Consider the following 19,431-nt stretch of genomic DNA (forward strand, 5'->3'; position numbering starts at 1 on the left):
ACTCCACTGACACTCTAATGAACCTTGTGTAGGACCTAGCTTTCTTCACCCTCCTGCTCTCTACCTCCTACCTATCCTCAGTCTTCATGCCTCCAGTCCTAGAATCACATTCTACCTAGGACCCTCAGTGGCCACACCTGGCAGGGCCTCAGAAACATACTCTACTAGAGAACCCAAACAGCCACCACTCTTTCCTAAGATCCAGAAACTCAACAGAAACAAAGGAGTGGATCATTCACCCAACAAGGATGAGACCAGATGTCAACACCCAGAATCACAATCATCTCAAACCAGATACTTAGATGCCAGGACAAAACCACCATCATTAACACCCAAGAAAATATGTTAGTACCAGAAACTGCTAGTAGGCCGTACGACCCTGGGAAAAGCTGTATAGCTGAACCAAAAGAGAAGGAGCACAAAAGAGCTCTTAGGAATATGTTCAAGGACCTTAAAGAAGATAGGAATAAATCCTGTAATGAGTTCTGTGAAAGCGTGGACAGTAGAATGAACTGATGAAAAGTTTAAGACATAAAAGTGGAGAAAAAAAATCACAAAAATAAAATGCAATAAATCAAGCTGAAATAAAACTGGAAATAAAAAAAAAAAAAAACAATTAGAAAAACCAAACCAAAATCTCAGAGGTAAGCCTCACCGACAGAATAGAAAACATGGAAGAGAAACTTTTAGGCATTAAGACAAGGTAGAAGAAATTCATACCTCACTCAAGGAAACTGTTATATCTAAATAAAGAAAGACATACATACATACATACATTTAGGTAACCTGCAACATTATGAAAAGAAAAAGCTATGAAAAATTAGAATATATGAAAGAGAAGATATCCATAAAAGGAATAGATAGAATGTCTTGGGATACTCTAACTGACTAGGTGAAAGCCTTGTATAATAAAAACATTAAAGCATTGAAGAAATAATTTTAAGAAGATATCAGAAAATGGAAAAATACCCCATACTTATGTACAAGTAGAATTGATATAGTTAAATAGCCATCCAACCAAAAGCAAAGTAGGAAATTGCCTTAAACCTATTGTCACAAAAAACAAACAAACAAACAAACAAACAAAAAAAAACCTTTCTGCACAGGACACCAAGAACACAGGGACTAAGATAAAAACTTAATAAGTGGGACCTCACAGAACTGAAAGCATCATGGTACTGATACATGGTAAAGACAAAGAAAAAACAGAATTTTACCAATGACATATCCAATACCTAGGGCTAATACCTAGAATATATAAAGAAATAAAAACACTGGACATCAAAATAAATAACCTAATTTAAAATGGGATACAGATTTAAACAGAGAATTCTCAAAAGGAGAAACTCAACTGCCTGAGAAACACTTAAATAAATGTTCAACATCCTTAGTCATCAAGGAAATAAAAAATAAAATTGCCTTGAGATTTGCTTTTACATAAGTTAGAAGATTCAAAATCAGTAAGACAAATGGCGGTTTATGCTGGCAAGGATCTGGAACAAGGGGACCATTCATCCACTGCTGGTAGGAGGGTAAACCAGTAAAGCCACTATGCAAGGTCATCCTCTCAGAAGATGAGAATTAATGGACCTCAAAATCCAGCTATACCACTCATGGGCATATGCCCAAATGTCTCTACATCCTACTCTAGAAACATGTACTCAACAATATTCTTTACTGCTCAGTTCATAATGGTCAGAAATTAGAAATAACTTCGATGTCCATCAATGGATAAATACATAAAGACAACGTGCTATGATTACCCAGTGGGATATTACTCTGGTATTAAAACAAAAACAAAACAAAAACCAAAATCCAAAAAAAGAAAAAAAAAAACCATCCAAAATATTAAATTAGTGGGTAAATGGATGGAGCTAGAAGAAACAATCCTAAGTAACTTAACTTAGACTCAAAAAATCCAACAGTTTTTATCCTTGTTTCTGACAGTCATTTTTGTGTTTTCTGTTTATTCTATGCAAGAATATTTCCTGCTTTGTTTTATTTTCCCACTTTAGGAATTAATGATGTCGTTCTCAAGCATTCTTGACACTCAAAGATAAAATTAGATTGTACACTATAAGTTTAAACTCATGTACTGAATTTAGTGAAGTCTGAGTTCTACTAAACAATGTTTATTTTTTCTAGCTATGATATATTGTAATATCTCCATTCATTTTCTTATGAACTTTACCACAGGAACACATACTCGATCTCCAAATTACAGTTTCAATATCTAATAAATGTAAAATTATAGTATATTGTTAGTGTGGCTGGTATAGAGAATACATGGAAAAATCCAGGTTAAAATATATAGAACACTTCATGAGTCTGGGTAAAGTGCCTACTATCATTGCTTCTCTAGCTAATAAGATGTTGTCCATGTAGACACTTGTTACTAAAATGATTTTTTTCCAATGGCCATACCTATGTTTTCTGCTCCATTCCATCTTGTTCTTCTAGGTTTATACTGTGTCTATGTTAGGGTTTTACTTCTGTGAACAGACACCATGACCAAGGCAACTCTTATAAAGGACAACATTTTGTTGGATCAGGCCTTAGAGGTTCAGTCCAGTATGATCAAGGCAGGGGCATGGAAGCTTCCAGTCAAGCATATCAAAGAAGGAACTGAGAGTTGTTCTACATTTTCATCCAAAAAAAGCTAAGGAGCAGACTTTCTTCCAGGCAGGTCTCAAAGCCCACCTCCACAGTGACACACTTCTTCTAATAAGCCACACCTACTCCAACAAGGTCACACTTCTACTATTACCACTCCCTGGGCCAAGCATATTCAAACTACCACATTCCACTCACTGGGCTACACAGACATATTAAAACACATTAGTGTTTGGAGGCCATACCTGGTCATAACACAATGAAAAATATATTGAGTCAAACTCCAAAAGTCTCCTAGTCTGTAACAGCCTCAACAAAATTAAAAATTCCAAAGTTCAAAGTCTCTTCTAGATTCATTCAATCACTTAAGTATAATCCCCTATAAAGTCAAAATCAAAAAGCAGATCACATACCTCCAACAATACAGGATAACATACACAACATTCCAAACATCATTGTGAACAATACTGGACCAAACAAGACCAAAAACAGCTAGACAAACTCTGAACTCTGCATCTCCATGTCTGATGTCAAAGTGCTCTTCAGATCTCCAACTTTTTTATCTTTGTTTACTGTATCAAACTTCTTTCTCCTGGGCTGATTCTGCTCCCTGTGAGCAGTTCTCCTAGGCAGGTCTCCCATGGCTCTGGTATCTTAACATCCTGGGATCTTAGAGAATATGGATGGCCCATGGTATTACCTTGATCCATCAATTGTGACTGGCAGTGAATTAGGTCATCCTGTAAAAAAAAATTTCTAGAGTTTGCAGGGAAATAAGGAAAATGATTTTGCTGGCTCGTTGCTCTTAGTATCTATGGATAAACTGATAAAGGAATGAAGTGTATGATAAAATTGAAAGGCTCCAGATGTGAATAAACAATCTAAAGGTTTCTAAGTGTGCCCTTGAAGAGAATCTTCTCTCCAGTAGCCCTCGAACTCCAGTCGCAGAATATCAAACTGAGGCCCTCATTATAAGAGTGACTGGATTACAACAAAATTCAAGTCTCAGCCTTAGAGGGTGTCAGCAGTTAAAGTAAAGGCATTAGTTGGCAAAGAATAGGACCCTATACCTTGGGGTTGTGATGTGTGGGAAGACCCCATTGAAGCTGAGAACATCGAATTCTCATGTTCTCAAGGGTTTATCGCATCTGAGAAGTATTACCCTCATCCCTATCACTTGAAATACTGCTTTTTTTTTTTCTCCTGAGGAAATGAATCCTTCATTGTCTAATAAACCAGCAGTGAGCTTCTCTGAAGAAAAAAATGTAAGACGAGACAATACTGATGTTCCTCAAAGCCCACCTGCACAGTGACAGACGTCTTCCAACAAGGCCACACCCACTCCAACAAGGCCACACCCCCTAATAGTGCCACTCCCTGGGCCAAGCATATTCAAACCACCATATTCTGGGAAAACATTTTCCCCTTTTCTATCTCGAATACAAATTGGCTGCCTTCAACAGTCAAGTAGGAAATTTAACTTTATGAAGTAGCTCCATATAATGCAATGGTATGGGCACACCTGTAATAAAATACATCCACATAATTATACATTCTCACACCACTTCTGACCCACAGGCAGGCTGATATCTGATCTTTTTTCTACAGTTCCACCTAGAAGCTTAGGCTTCTCTTTATTTTATTTTTAGTACTCATTAATAATTGGTTTTGGACCCCTGGACAAGGATATTTCCCATAATAAATCAGACCTGGACTCCAGGTTCTACCAGCATCTTTAAGTCCCTACCTGGCATACCCTGCCCCCAACCCTAAATTTTTCAGGCCAGGGGCTGGGCTGCCCTTACCCAAGAGGTTCCTCCTTATATAATCCAGACATTTTAGTCTCCCTTCCCTCTCTCTTCTCCTTCCTTCTCTTTGTGCAGGAGAACTCTTTTTCTCTTACTCTCCCCACCATGCAACTTCACTGGCCTCAGTCCTTGGGGCCAGTGAACTTACTTTCCCAAGATCAGCTTCCCCAAAACCTGCCTTTAATATATTCTAGTCTGGTTTGAATTAGGTCATTTTACTGGCGGAGAAATAATCTATCAAGTAATATTTCAAATATTTGTTGGCCACTTATGTCTCTTTGAACATACTTTAATGTCATATAATGATACTACAGTTTTTGTTCATGTGTATCTCTAGTTCCCACAGTGAAGCTTTGCGTGTGGTATTTCTGAATAAAGCACAACAGAATGGAAGGCAATACAGACTATTACTACCCTCATGGATTCTAGCATGTGCCTATTTGGGAAACAAAATAGGTCTATTTTGAATAGATTCTTGGTGTTATACACTGGCAGAAGAGAGGCTTAAGAACAGCAAGCCAAGCTGGAGACAGAGAATATTTAGTAGTATGATATGGATGATGATAGTGACTGACTGAGTACCAGTACCATAACCAACACTGTGGCCTCCATTTTACTTAATTCAAACGCCATTGTAAAATCACTTTGGGTATTTGAGTGCAAATCAACATGAGTGGTTTGAGCAAACTTGATTCCAGAACTCTGACACTGTGAATAGGAGGAAGTCTCAGCTCTCCTATGATACTGTAGAGTAAAAAATTATAAAAGCCATTTTATGAAATATGTGTAGATTTCTTTGACCTTAGACCTGGGCAGAAAAGTGCAGATTCCAGAACGAGGAACTGAAAATAAGATTTCAGGCCTTCACTTTCCCCGGGGCACATTCTGGGTGGAGGACATTATTCCCTGAATCAAGCCTCAGGCAGTAGGCCCGCCTATGGGTGGAAAAGGCCCAAAGCAGGAAGACACATTCCTGACCATAAAAAATACAAGCCATCTAGGTGGGGCTGTGACTGGAGGAAGTGAGAAATATTTTGTAATGACGGTATAGGGGACAGTGACTTGGTAAGACTACATTTTTTGAGAAAAATGATTGTACTGAGTAATTTCCATGGCTATTAACCTTTCAGGGTAGATTTCTCTAGAATGTTTCGCTATTCTTATGTTATGTATCCTTGGCAACCCCTCACCCCCTCCCCACTCCCCTGGTTTGTGGTTTTGCTCTTTAAAAGACCCCTGACCCATCACTCTGGGCCAAACCTTGCTCTTCAGAGAGAGAAATAAATAATAAATAATAAATAATAAATAATAAATAATAAAGCCTCTGCTGATTGCATCCAGGTATGGTTTCTTGTGATTTTGGGGTGGTTGTGATTCCCTGAGACTTGAGGAAGGGTCTCCCGAGTATGGGGGTCTTCAATACCATGTTTTTGTTTTTTTGTTTCTGTTTTTTTTTTTTTTTTAAGTTTTGTTTTGTTTTCTTCAGCTATAGCCAGCTTGAAGCAGGGTCAATATCAAGAATGTCAGTGTGAGGAGGTAATGCAGAGCCTTTAGGGCCATCACAGCATGGAGGAGTTAACAGAAATCTTCCAGCCTACTTATCTTCTGAGTTTGAAAGTTTTTGTAAGACTTCTCAAATAGGTCCAGAGATAAATCAGAATCATTGAGGGTTTCGGTTGTATTGAGGTCTTGAAAATATATATAAGGGGAGAAAATAAATATAATGTGAAAACACCATATATTTTTGTTTATACACACATATTATTAGCCATAAACAGTTTGTTAGGTTCATTTAATAAGGAAGAAATTTGAAAATTATGAAACATGAAAAATATGAAAAAGCTAGGCTGACTTTATGACAGGCTTCAAATTGTCAGGTCAGGAACTGGGCAAGCCTAAGCAGTCTAGGCAAGTCAGTTATTAGAAAAACAAACAAACAAACAAACACCCAGGCTTCAGACAGCTAGTCAGAAACTGCCCTGCCATCAGAAGCTGCCCTGCCATCTGGCCTGAAGCAAGGGCAATGGGTCAGCAAGAGTTTCCAGACTTCCCCAGCAACAGTTTCCAGCCCCACACCTCAGTAATGGTTCTGGAATGTCCCTAGAGATGGAGAAAGAATTCCACTAATCATCTACCCTGGAATTCCCCTAATGTGCTTTAAATCAGGCCTCTCAGCTTATTTGGGTTTCTCTCCATCTTGGTAATGGGAGACCCAAGCATGCTGGACCCCTGTAGGATTAAAAAACTCTTTGTGTATATATACTATTAGAGTCTGGGGTATCATTTTTTGGTGAATCATGAACCCTTACAATGAAACTTATGAAAATATTATGAAAATGTATGAAAAATGTGTCTATATTTTTTGATAAAATTAGAGATAGGTGTGGATTAGAGCCACCAGTTCATGTGAAGCTATGTTTCAGTCATAAATAATTTTTTTTCCAGTTAACTAGAAAAAGAAAAGAAGCTTCTAGCCTAGGGAGGAAGGAACCCTCCTTATGCTTTGTTTGGTTTTCTGAAGTGAAAGGCAGAAGTCACTATGGAAGCTGGCTCAGAACAAAAGAGAAGTTGCTGAAAATAGCAGCTGAAATAACAGTGTCTATGTAGTGACCTCCACTTTCTTTTCTCTAAAGAAATTATACAATTGCATTTTACAATTATCCTGGTGTTTACTGATGTGAGCATTATTGGTACCAGGCAGACATTACGAGCACAATTTTTGTAGCAGTAAATAGTAGAAAAGGGAGATTTATACAAACCCTTAGAACCTCAGGGAGTAAAGCAGGAAATGTCCTCAGAGGTGCCAGACCAGCACCTGTAGCAAATGTTTTCTCAGTTTACATGGAATTAAAATGCTTATTTACCTCAGTGGAGTTAAGCCCATAATCCTAGTAACAGTAATTCTGTGGATTGTTAAAATTTTCCAATTTTAAAATGTAGGTTTTACATATACTTTTAAAATTTTAGATGCATGTGCATATCCTCACACATGCCAACTGAAAACCTTTTCAGTGCAGGAAAATTGGCATTTTAAATTATATCAAACATTTTGTTCTGGCTCTACTATTGAAACGTGAATAGAGTTGGATAAATGTATTGGCAAATGGATAACTGGAGTCTGGAAATTGTTCTCTTTTCCTCCTTGTGTATATAAATGTTTATTTAGAGTACTTATTTATTCTATAAACTTTATGAGGAAACATAAAACAAATAATGACCAATAAACTGGGTAAAATAATTTTAGACTAGAATACAATAAGACAATGGTTACAATTTCAGTGAATAAGTGCCCTGTGTGTCTTAAAAAGGTAGCCCCAAATCCATGTGGCCAATTGTTGGAGAATCACTCTTATGCTCCATAAGATTTCAGCCATTACTCTTGATCATGTGCTTTTGCCATTCGTTTGGGAGGTGTAGTCTAGTGATACCCGATATCCTCTGATTTCAGTTCTTCAAATTCTGCTGGTTTTGAGCTTATATTTCTAGTTTACTCTGCAAAATGGCAGGTGGGCTTAGCACTGAAGACCAGAGAAAAGGTTGCTTATCGTCTTCCAAGCATAATGCATGTTACATCATGGACCAATGTGGCACAAAATATGGGCATTTTTAGGTAGTTTTAAGCCACTCCAAAGTCTGAATCATCTGCAAATGGTTGGTGTTGGCAATCAGGCACCTCCACTGACAGCCCAAGAGGACTTACAACAATGGGACCATCAGGTCCAATTGGCCCAGCAACAGGTGACAACAGGATGTGTCATCATTAACTGCCCAGAAGCAACACATTCCCATTGTTGCCTCTGTCACTCCAGTGCATGCTCCAGTGTCCTAATTAAACAGTCACAATTTGCCTTTTTCCTTTTCTCTACCCAGGGGCAGCCTCTGTGCCCCCTTATACACCCCTGTTAATAAACCTCCCACATGAGGCCTGGTGTGCAGTGTGATTTTTGTCAGATTTAGCTGCTTAGTTCCATCAGTTCAGAGGCAAGAAGGGGCCAGTCCTGCTATTCCAAAGCTGCAGGATCCCCCATGACACAGGGCAACAACAGGAAGCTGGAAAAAGTCCCAGTGAGGATCCAGTATTGATGGTGTCAGAGAATCCAAAAATTCTTGAGCCAGACAAATGACATATTGCAATGAACATTTGCAAGTGAAGATGTGTGGACAGAGGGATCTATTGTGGCACATGTTGTGACATACTGCAGCCTCCATGTTGAGATATTTTCTATGCTTTGTTTTTGTTATTGCTGGCTGTGTGTGTGTGTGTGTGTGTGTGTGTGTGTGTGTGTGTGTCTGTTTTCATTCATGGGGTGGTTGCAAGGGTGAATGGTAGATACAAGGGAATGTGGAAATCAACAGATGAGTGGGACTGGGTTGCATGATGTGAAACTCAAAGAATCAATAAAAAGCTAAAAAAAAAAAAAAAAAAAAAAAAAAAACAAAGCAAAGCAAAGCACTGGTACAAACCACCCAAGAACAGTCAATTTTGCTGTTTATAAATGCAATCAGTAAGACAACTGAATTGTACACCAAGCATTTTAGGGTATATGTGCTGGTGGATACAAGAGGACACTTTGGGCTCACTGGCCACCCAATGTAGCTTTCTGATCAGGTTATACTCAACCAGGTGTCTTGTCTGAGGACCAATGCCTGAGGTTAATCTCTGGCCTTTAAATGCACATGCACACGCATGTATCATCACATGCGTAACTGGCCTGTTATGTTAATATCAGTTTAATAACATGTTAATTTATGTTGAGTCCTCAGTAATCAATGGTGCTTTAGGCAATTTTACATATGTGCAATGCTCTCTTCAACTGTATTCTGTAGGTGTGATTCTTGTTCCACCAAAAGAAAGTCAGTTAGCTCCATAACTTGCCAAGCTTGAAATGGCAAGTAAAAACACATTATTGTTTGGTTTCTGACCAAGGGACAAGGGACTGAAGTGCATATATTACATATCAAAACAGATCTAGCCTCCAGGTTCTCCTAGCATCCCTCTGTCCCTACTTGATATATCCTGAGCCAACCTTGAACTTTCCAGCCTAGGGGCTGTGCTGTCCTTCCCCCAGAGGCCCTTCCTTATATAATCCAGACATTTTTATCTCCTCCCTCTCCTTCCCTCTTCTTCTCCTTCTCCCCATGCTCCCTCTCTCCTCTTCCTTCTCCTCCTCCTCTTCCTCCTCCTTCTTCTTCTTCCTCTCTCTCTCTCTCTCTCTCTCTCTCTCTCTCTCTCTCTCTCTCTCTCTCTCTCTCTCTCTCTCTCTCTCTCTCCCTCTTCCCTATACACCCCCATGGTGACTTTCCTGGACTTAGTCCTTAGGGCCAATGAAAGAGCAGCTTCCTAATAAACCTGCCTTTAGTAGAATCTAATCTGGCTTGAATTGGATCATTTCACTGGTGGTGAAATAACTTATCAATTATTAAATTATTTGGGCTCAAAGATCCTCATCCAAAAGTATATAATGAAAATATATTTAAATTGAAAATTTGTCTAAAATAGCAAAAGGTAAAATAAAATACAAAAGAAACAAGAAATAGAAAAGAAAATATCAATTAAAAAACTCCATGAATGTGATATTACACTTGGTCGCTTGCCTATGAGGCCGTAAAACAAAATCAAAGTGTTCATAATTTTTAGAATAAGGGGAGTCTCAAGTCTAATTTACCTCAAGCAGATTAAGTGATGCAACACTTCCGGTAGTCACTGGAATTCTTGTACCTGGACTCAAGCATCACTCTGAACACCTGGTGGATTAAAGGAATAGAAATTAGAGTAACACCTTACAGTTTTACCTTTAGATGTGGGTCTTTTAATTTTAAGTAATTTTTGTAAAATTTACTTTTCATATATTCAAATACTGTGTTCCTGGGCAAAGTTTCTTTCTCTTTTTACATGTAGTCATGACTGCATGGTCTTAGAATGGTACCAGCAGTCACTGACAAACAAATGAGTCAGGGCTGGCTTTCTTTTAAATGCATAGCCCCCCATCTTACTCATAGCAGCCTTTCCTTGCCAAGCCTACCACATTCTCCATTTCCTGCACATGCATGGAATTGTCCTTGCAATGCACATATACATTTGATATTGAGGTATAATATTGATTTTTTGATCCATTCCCTCCTGTTTTATAGGAACAGTATTCATGCTTGGTTTTTTGAGATCTTTCCATTCTATTCTTCAAATAGTTTTGGCATCCTTCTCTGTCTTCCCTAACATGCATTTTCCCCCACATGTACTTGTAGGCTTTTTGAAACTGTAGAGTCATGACATCTTTTTTTCCTTTTCATCTCTTGCTCATTCAGAAATGTGTGAGTTCTGTGAGTTACAGATCACATACCCTTTATTCTTAAAAACATCTAGTTTGAAACGAATTTTCTCTTGTGTACCAACATTGTAGAAACACTAAATATACACATAAATATTCTTTCTGCATTTTCAATGTCATTCATACATTAATGTTTTGTTCACAGACTTTTACTTTTCTAAATTTCTAGTGAACTTAGCTTTTGAAAATCCATCATAGAAATTAGAAAATAGAGATGCAAATGGATATAAATAGAGGAAGTTTAAGTGATAGAATTACCAAAACTTAGTTAAAATGAGGTATTCACAATAATGAGGTATACACAGGTTTCTGATAAGTTTAGTGGGCCTTCATGCAGTGTAAGAATGCTCCTTTTTGAAGAGCACACCTAGCTATCAATCTTCAATAAATACCAAACTGGAAGAGAAGACTTAGTTGTGAGATGCTATCTGTTGAGTTGTTAACTAGGGTTGTCCAAACATATAGCCTATTCCTGTTGCCCTGGGTTACCCACTAGAGATAGAAGGTAAGTTTCTATTAATGAAGTTACTACACACTTCAGAAACATGGCCCAGAGGCACCTGAGCTGGAAATGACCCGAAAGACCCATCCCTGAGGACTAACATTAATGGTACCAGAAGACTCCATGCAAGTTTCTAAAGGAGAGAGGCAACCAACACTCCTACTAGATATGATGCCTATGAATTACCTCAACGACTTGCATGGCTCGATAACCCTAATGGTGTGGTATAGTAGTGCACACATGTAAAAAACCCACAGTTTGTAGGGTCATGAAAGGGGTCTTGGTTTTTGTTGAAGAGCTGGCTGGAAAGCCCGGAGACCCAACAAGGTGTCCATTGCCTGTAAGAGACAGGCATCTATCTATTCCAGCGCACTCCCAGAATCCAGGCTACCTAACTTCCCACTTGGAGGAACCCCCTGCGTTCCAGCCACACTACTCACAAAAGTTCTCTGTTGGATTTGAAATCTGCTCAACAAGAGAGAATCCTGCTTGGTACTAGAAACCTAGCTAACTGCTCAGTGCTAGTTATATCATGGTTATTGGACAAAAATCTATACACACTAATTTACCATACCAACATAATTCCTAACAACAATCTATAAACATTTGTCTTTATACCTACAGATAAGTATAATGTTCACTGCACATCATGAAAATTTCTTTTCATAACAGGCAGTGATGATTTCAGAAAACCATAATCAATCAATATATAGAGTTCTTGAGCCCAGTCCCAATGAATACATGCAAAAACAAAAACAAACAAAACAACAAAAAAACCCCAAACAACAACAACAACAACAAAAGACCACTCTAGTACCTAAGGCTCAGGGAACATTGCTAAAGATGGGCATAAAATGTTTCAAGAGACAGAGGATCAGAGTTTGAGGTGAGATTATATCTCCTAGTAATACCTGAAGGTACACCCATAAAGTAACATCAGTGTGAATACCCAAATGTGATCTGAACAAGGACAATGTCAATGAACATATCAAAGTGCACCGAGAAAAGACTACAAGAGCTCAACTCTGAAACAAAAAGTATAGGCAACTAAATAAAGCTGGGAATGGGAGAGGTAGTCTTCTCCAGCTGGGTGTCCACTGTGCCAAACTGTTATCTCTGATAACATATATACAAGCAACATTATACAGACTGAACAGGATATACACATGCATGATTAGTTAAAAAGAGAGGGTTGTGAATAAGAAGAAGAATGGGGAGTATTGGAGGGAGGAAATAGCAGGATTGTAATCACATTATATTAAAAATAAAAGTATTTCTCTAATGACTAAGAACTTTGAACATTTCTTTAAATGCTTCTCCACCATTAGAGATTCTTTGGTTGTGAATTCTCTGTTTAGCGCTATACCCCATTTTTTCAACTCCAAATTTTTATTTAATTTTTAAGAAGAATTTTTGTATTGGATATTATATTTACGTTTCAGATGTTATCCCTTTACCCCATTTCCCCCACCCATCTCTCCTCCTCCTGCTTCTTATTTACTTATTTATTTATTTATTTATTTATTTTTTATTGGATATTTTATTTACATTTCAGATGCCATCCCCTTTCCCCTCCCTAGAAAACCCCTATCCCATACCCCCTTCTCCTTTTTGCTTTTATACAATTTTTTAAATGTTAACCAAAGGCTTTATAAATTTGGTAATGCTCAATGTCAATCAGAAGTGTAACCTAATACCCAATCTAGATATATTAACTATCTTTGACTGGCAGAGACATGTGAACATCTGCCTCCATGTCTGGCCCCTCTCTCTTTTTCTCTCTCATCACTTAGCTCCTCCTCTCCTTCTCCTCCTCCTCTCCTTACTCCTCCTCTCTGTACTCCTCCCACCTTAGCTCCTCTTACATATCACCCTTCCTGTTAAAATAAAACTTTTCTCTCAAAATACAGTTAGAGCATAACTATACTAATTTATGTCAGTAAGGTGCAAGATAGATCTAATACCCAGTCCATTATTTTGTCGACTAAGCAGAACCTCTGTCATCTCTCCTAAATAAAAGATTTAATTCTGAACCTGGCTTTTTTTTTCTTGGCTTTAGGATGAATGTCAGCTGAAAACCATCCACTCAAATCTTTTCTATGAAAGTAAATAGCAATGATTGGCTATGAGACTATAAGTTTTCAACCCCATCAGAAATCCAGAATGACTGAGTTAACTGAGATTATGGGAAGCACAAAACATAGCTTCTAAAACATAGCCAATTTATAGAGACTGCTGAACACCTGGACAGTCCCTATACTACAGAATGTTGGAGCATCCAATCTTCAGCCTTCTGGCCCAGGATCATCTGACAGACCTAGTGATGCAGAATTATTAAGAGCTGATTACTCTGTCTTGGCAGATATAATCAGTCGACTATTCTGCAAGTGTGTCCTTTTCTGGACAGTATTTTGTCTATAGATGGAAAGAGGCAATTCTTGCTTAGTGGCTGTCTCACCACAATTGGAATAATTCCAAAGATGCTCAGTTTCTTCTTAGAATCCAAGACAGGAAGCTGTCAGGAGCAAACAGGTCTCTAATCAAAATGAACATTAATACAGAAATGTTTGTAACGTCAATTCTGTGGATTTCTGATGTTTTGAAAACCAACTGTCCATGTAAGGCAATCTGGACTGTTGTTTGTTAACTTCTCTCAGCTATTTCTAAAGAAAATATAGAAAACTCCCTAACAATAAACTCAAAGCCATGAATTTTCTATAGGCCCTTATCTCACAGTCTAATCATCTCAAATAAGTTAAAAGTTAAAGAAGGACTGGGTCTAAGCCTTGTATTCCTAAATGTGTTATACAGGTGCAATGCCTATGATAGTAACAATATTAATCTCACTTTTATATTAATAAGACGTTCGTACCAATAAAAACCTTAAATTTGAAATCAAAGTAAATTTTGTACCATTTAAGAAATTATAACTTCATCTTAATAACAATTATACATATTTCTACTAGTAAGTTATGGCTATGCAATAAATCCTAGCTAATTCTCCCTGTTCCACCAAAACCACTACTTTTCCCTAGAAAGTCAGTCCAATATTAACCACCTCAGTCCCCAAGCTCAGGGAATAGGGCCGCCGACTCTTCATTAACTTCTTCAAGCTGATTATGGGTGTTGACATATTAGAAGAGGGGTTGGGGGAAGAATAAACTGATAAGCCTCTGACACTGTGTCTTCACTGCATCCGGCTGGAATTCCAGGACATCAGAGATTCGAGCAGGTCTGCTCAGCTTGCCTGATGCACAAGGCTATGTATTCTGCAATATACAATTCTCAAAACAAATTTTAGTATCAAGATAATTGTTTGTTTGAATTCTGGAATCTAGTCTCCTGGCTGCCTGCCTCTAATCCATATAATTCTGGGCGTTTCTATGAAGGTGTGCTCCCACCATCCTCCCATTTTCACCTCCCTGCTCTCAAATTCCTCAACACTAGGGAATCCAAACTTTCAGACACCAAGGCCCTCCACTTTTACTGATACCTAACCCCTTACCCGCCTCCAATTACTATGAGGGTGTGCTCCCACCTTCCTCTCATTCCCACCTCCCTGCTCTTGAAATTCCCCAACACTAGGGAATCCAAACTTTCAGGTACCAAGGCTGTCCACTTCCACTGATGTCTGGCAAGGCCACCCTCAACTACCTATACAGGTAGAGCCATGATTCCCTCCTTTTGTGTTCTCGGGCTGGAGATTTTAGAATGGCTACTCCAGCTTGTTTCTTAGGACCATTTGCTTGAAAAATTGTTTTCCATTTTTTACTCTAAGGTAGAGTCTGTCTTCGTACTGAGGTAGGTTTCCTGTTTGCAGCAAAATTCTGGATCCCGTTTATGTATCCAGTCCATTAATCTATGTCTTTTAATTTGGGAATTGAGTCCATTGATGTTAAGAGATATTAAGGAACAGTGATTGTTGTCTCCTGTTATTTTTGTTATTAGAGGTGAAGTTATCTTTGTGTGGCTATCTTCTTTTGGATTTGTTGAAAAAGTATACCCCATTTTTTAATTGGGTTATTTGTTGTTTGTTTTTGTTTTTGTTTTTTTTTTTTTGGAGGTTAACTTCCTGAGTTCTTTATATAATTTAGATATTAGTCCTCTGTCAGATGTAGGGTTAGTGAAGATGTTTTCCCCAATCTTTGCATTCCCAATTTGTCCTATTGGCAGTGTCTTTTGCTTTACAGAAGTTTTTCAGATTCATGAGGTTGCATTTATTAACTGTTGATCTTAGAGCCTGATCCATGTTTTGTTCAGAAAATTTGACACTGTGCCAATGAGTTTGAGGCTCTTTCCCACTTTCTCTTGTATTAGATTTATTGTATCATGTTTTACGTCAAGATCCTCGATCCACTTGTACTTGAGCTTTGTGCAAGGTGATAAATATGGATCTATTTTCATTCTCTTACATACAGACCCCCAGTTAGACCAGCACCATTTATTGAAGATGCTTTCTTTTTTCCATTGTATGTTTTCTGTTTCTTTGTCAAAGATCAAGTATCCATAGGTGTATGGGTTTACTTCTGGGTCTTTGATTCTATTTCATTGGTCTGTCTGTCTCTGCACCAATACTCTCTCTCTCTCTCTCGCTGTGTCTCTCTCTCTCTCTCTCTCTCTCTCTGTGTGTGTGTGTGTGTGTGTGTGTGTATGTGTGTGTATCACTATTGCTTTGTAATATAGCTTGAAGTTGGGGATGGTGATTCCCCTGAAAGCTATTTTATTCTTGAAAATTGTTTAGGCTATCATGGTTTTTTTGTTTTTTCATATGAAGTTGAGAATTGTTATTTCCATGTCTGTGAAAAATTGTGTTGGAATTTTGGTGGGGATTGCTTGAATCTATAGATTGCTTTTGTAAGACGGCCATTTTCACTATGTTAATGACTCTGAGATTCCACTTCACACTAATGAGAATGGCTAAGATCAAAACCTCAAGTGACAGTACATGCTGGTGAGGATATGTAAAAAGAGGAACACTCATCCATTGCTGGTGGGATTGCAAGCTGGTACAACCACTTTGGAAATCACTCTGGAGGCTCCTCAGAATACTGGAAATAACTCTACCTGAAGACACAGCTATACCCATCTTGGGAATATACCCAAAAGATGCCCCACTATACCACAAGGACACATGCATCATCACTGTGTTCATAGAAGCCATATTTGTAATAGCTAGAATCTAGAAACAACCCAGATGTTCCACGACAGAAGAATAGATACAGAAAATGTGGTTCATTTACACAATGGAATACTATTCAGCCATTAAAAACAAGGTCATCATGAATTTTGCAGGCAAATGTATGGAACTAGAACATATCATTCTGAGTGAGGCAACTAAGACCCAAAATGATATGCATGGTGTGAACTCATTGATAAGTGGATATTAGCCTAAAAGTATAGAATACCTAAGATACGACCCACAGACCTTAAGAAGTGTAAAAAGCAGAAATGACCAAGTGAATAGGTTTCAACCCCACTTAGAAGGGAGAAGGAAATAATTACAGGAGGCAGAGGGAGGGAGGGATATATCTGAGAAGGAGACAGGGGGGAGGGGAAAAAGAGGGGAAAGGGGGAACAGGATCAGATATGGTGGTAGGGAAATAAGCAGCCTCGAGGAGTGGGAGGTGAGGGCATCCTCTATAGTGTACCAGAGACCTGGGAGGTGAGAGACTCTCTGAACTTATTGGGGGTGACCTTCCCCAAAATGCCCAACACTGGGGAGAGGAAACTCAAGGACCTCAAATGGAAGAACAGGGTTACTTACCCATAGTCAAAATTTCTGCCTCCAAATTGCTCCTGTCTAAAAAAAATGTAGGAACAAAAATGGAGAAGAGATTGAAGAAAAGGCGTTCCAATGACCAGCCCAACGTGGGGATCCATCTCATGGAGAAGTTGCAGGGGGGACATCAAGGTCTGACACTGTTACTGATGCAATAAAGTGCTTAAAGACAGGAGCCTGGCATGGCTGCCCTCTGAGAGGCCCTATGAGCTGCTTACTGAGTTAGAGGCAGATACTTACAACCAATCATTTGACTGAAATTGGAACCCCTAAAGTTGAATTAGGGGAAGGACTGAAGATGCTGAAAGGGAGAGTGACCTTATAGGAAGACCGGCAGATTCAACTAACCCATACATCAGGAAAGCATACATGGGCTGGTCCAAGGACCCTGACACATATATAGCAGAGGTCTGCCTAGTCTGTCCACAGTGGTAGCAGATGGGCTTAATTCTCGAGAGAGTTGAGCCCCCAGGGAAGGAGGAGGCCTGGTGGAGGGCTAACACCTTCTTGAAGACAATGCGGAGGAAGAATGGAATAAGGAATTGTAGCTTAGGTGGGATTGAGGGGTCAATGACTGTAATATAAATGAAATAACAAGAAAGAAAGAAAGAAAGAAAGAAAGAAAGAAAGAAAGAAAGAAAGAAAGAAAGAAAGAAAGAAAGAAAGAAAGAAAGTTGCAAAAATTGCTTTGGAACTGAAAGATGGCTGATGGCCCATTGGTTGAGAACACATGTTGCTCTTGCAGGGAACCAGGATTAGATCAGCAACAAAATCACAGCTCATGACTGTCTATAACTCCAGTTGCTGGTAGATGATTTGATGATTTTTTCTGACTTCCTTTGATACCAGGCACACACATGATGCACAGATACATATGTTGGCAGAACACTCATATATATACATTCAAAGAGAAATAAAAAATTACATCAGAGATATTTTCATTTCATATTTAAAACAGATGTTAGTGTGTCGGACATAAAACCATACCAGGAAATTTGGTAAGGTAGAGCAGGTTGAGACCCAGAGATTTGGTGGACACACACCTGAGGCTTAGGTGACTCCCAGCTTAAGGCCAGATTCCTAACTTGGAACACATGCCAAGCTTCTCATATAAGAGATGTGACCTGTAGTCACATAAGCCCAAAACAGTTCTCTGTGCTAGGGAGGATCCTAGAGGGCTGGAGGGCTTAGCCAGTAAGCTTCTCTTCCCAGACATTCCTTCCTGAAAAAGGTATTTAACCTCAGGCCCACCCTGAGAAGTGGGGTATGGTTTTACACTTCCATTTTCTGCCATGACAATGAACTGTTTAGAATCATGGACTGTCTCTTTCATCAAGATTAGCTGTGGAGAGCCATGAAGGCCTTTGACTACAGAGCTACAGCCTAATCTCCAGTGGAAGGCCTCTCTGCACTCCTACCCACAACTGCCACCAAGCCTGCCACCACCAAGCTAAGGACAATCATCCCTGCTGGGACAATTATCCCTGGTGGGACAATCATCCCTGGTGGGACAAATCAGAGTCCCACCCACTCACCCCTGGCTAGACGCTGTCCAAGAACCTGAGAACCCCAGAGGCCTAGTGATCCCTGAATCAGCTCTGACTTTCCCATATCTCAGACTGTGCTTTTCCACCCCTGGAGCTGCTTCTCTGAGCTTCTCTACTGCAGAGCACACATCACAGAAGCAGTGGGGAATAAGCACAACCAAACTCCCCAAGAGGCTGTGCCCAGTGGTGGAGCGGACCTGGGTCTACAACCCAACATGGGTGTTCATCATTTGTTCTAAGCAAATGAGCAAATTTCCCGAACCTTTCTGGGTACAATACAAATTCTATAGAGAGAGCCTCAGGACTCTGCAGAGTATAAGCTTAATTCTTTTCTTTTGGGAGTCTTTATATTCACTTACCTTACAGTACTTCTAGAGTATCTCAGGTGCTTACTAATACACATTTTTAAAAACATTAGGGATATTATTGGCAGTATTGATATTTATGATTAATGCATAGAAATTAATTTGTTTCTTTAAAACAGTGTACATCTGTAGGATTTGTGTCATATAAGTAAAAGTATAATAATAAAAATATGCTATACTAAACTACAAAAGGCTTTTCTATATGAGAATAAGAATGATATATAAAATATGCAATATGTTAAAAGTGTTTATCCAAGAGGAATAGAATAACATTTTTCATTTGTCTTTTACTTTTGGTTTATATTTATTTACTTTATTTTATGTGTATGAGTTTTTATTTTTTTTTACCTAAATACATGTGCACCATGCATATGCTTAGTTTCCACAGAGGTCAGAAGAAGCCACTGGATCCACTGGAACTGAAATTATGGGTGTCTGTGAACCAGCATACGTTGCTAGGAAACAAACCTAGGTTCTTTGAAAGAACAGCA

This window comes from Arvicanthis niloticus, chromosome 20 (assembly GCF_011762505.2).
Source record: "Arvicanthis niloticus isolate mArvNil1 chromosome 20, mArvNil1.pat.X, whole genome shotgun sequence".
In the NCBI taxonomy this organism is placed as follows: Eukaryota; Metazoa; Chordata; class Mammalia; order Rodentia; family Muridae; genus Arvicanthis; species Arvicanthis niloticus.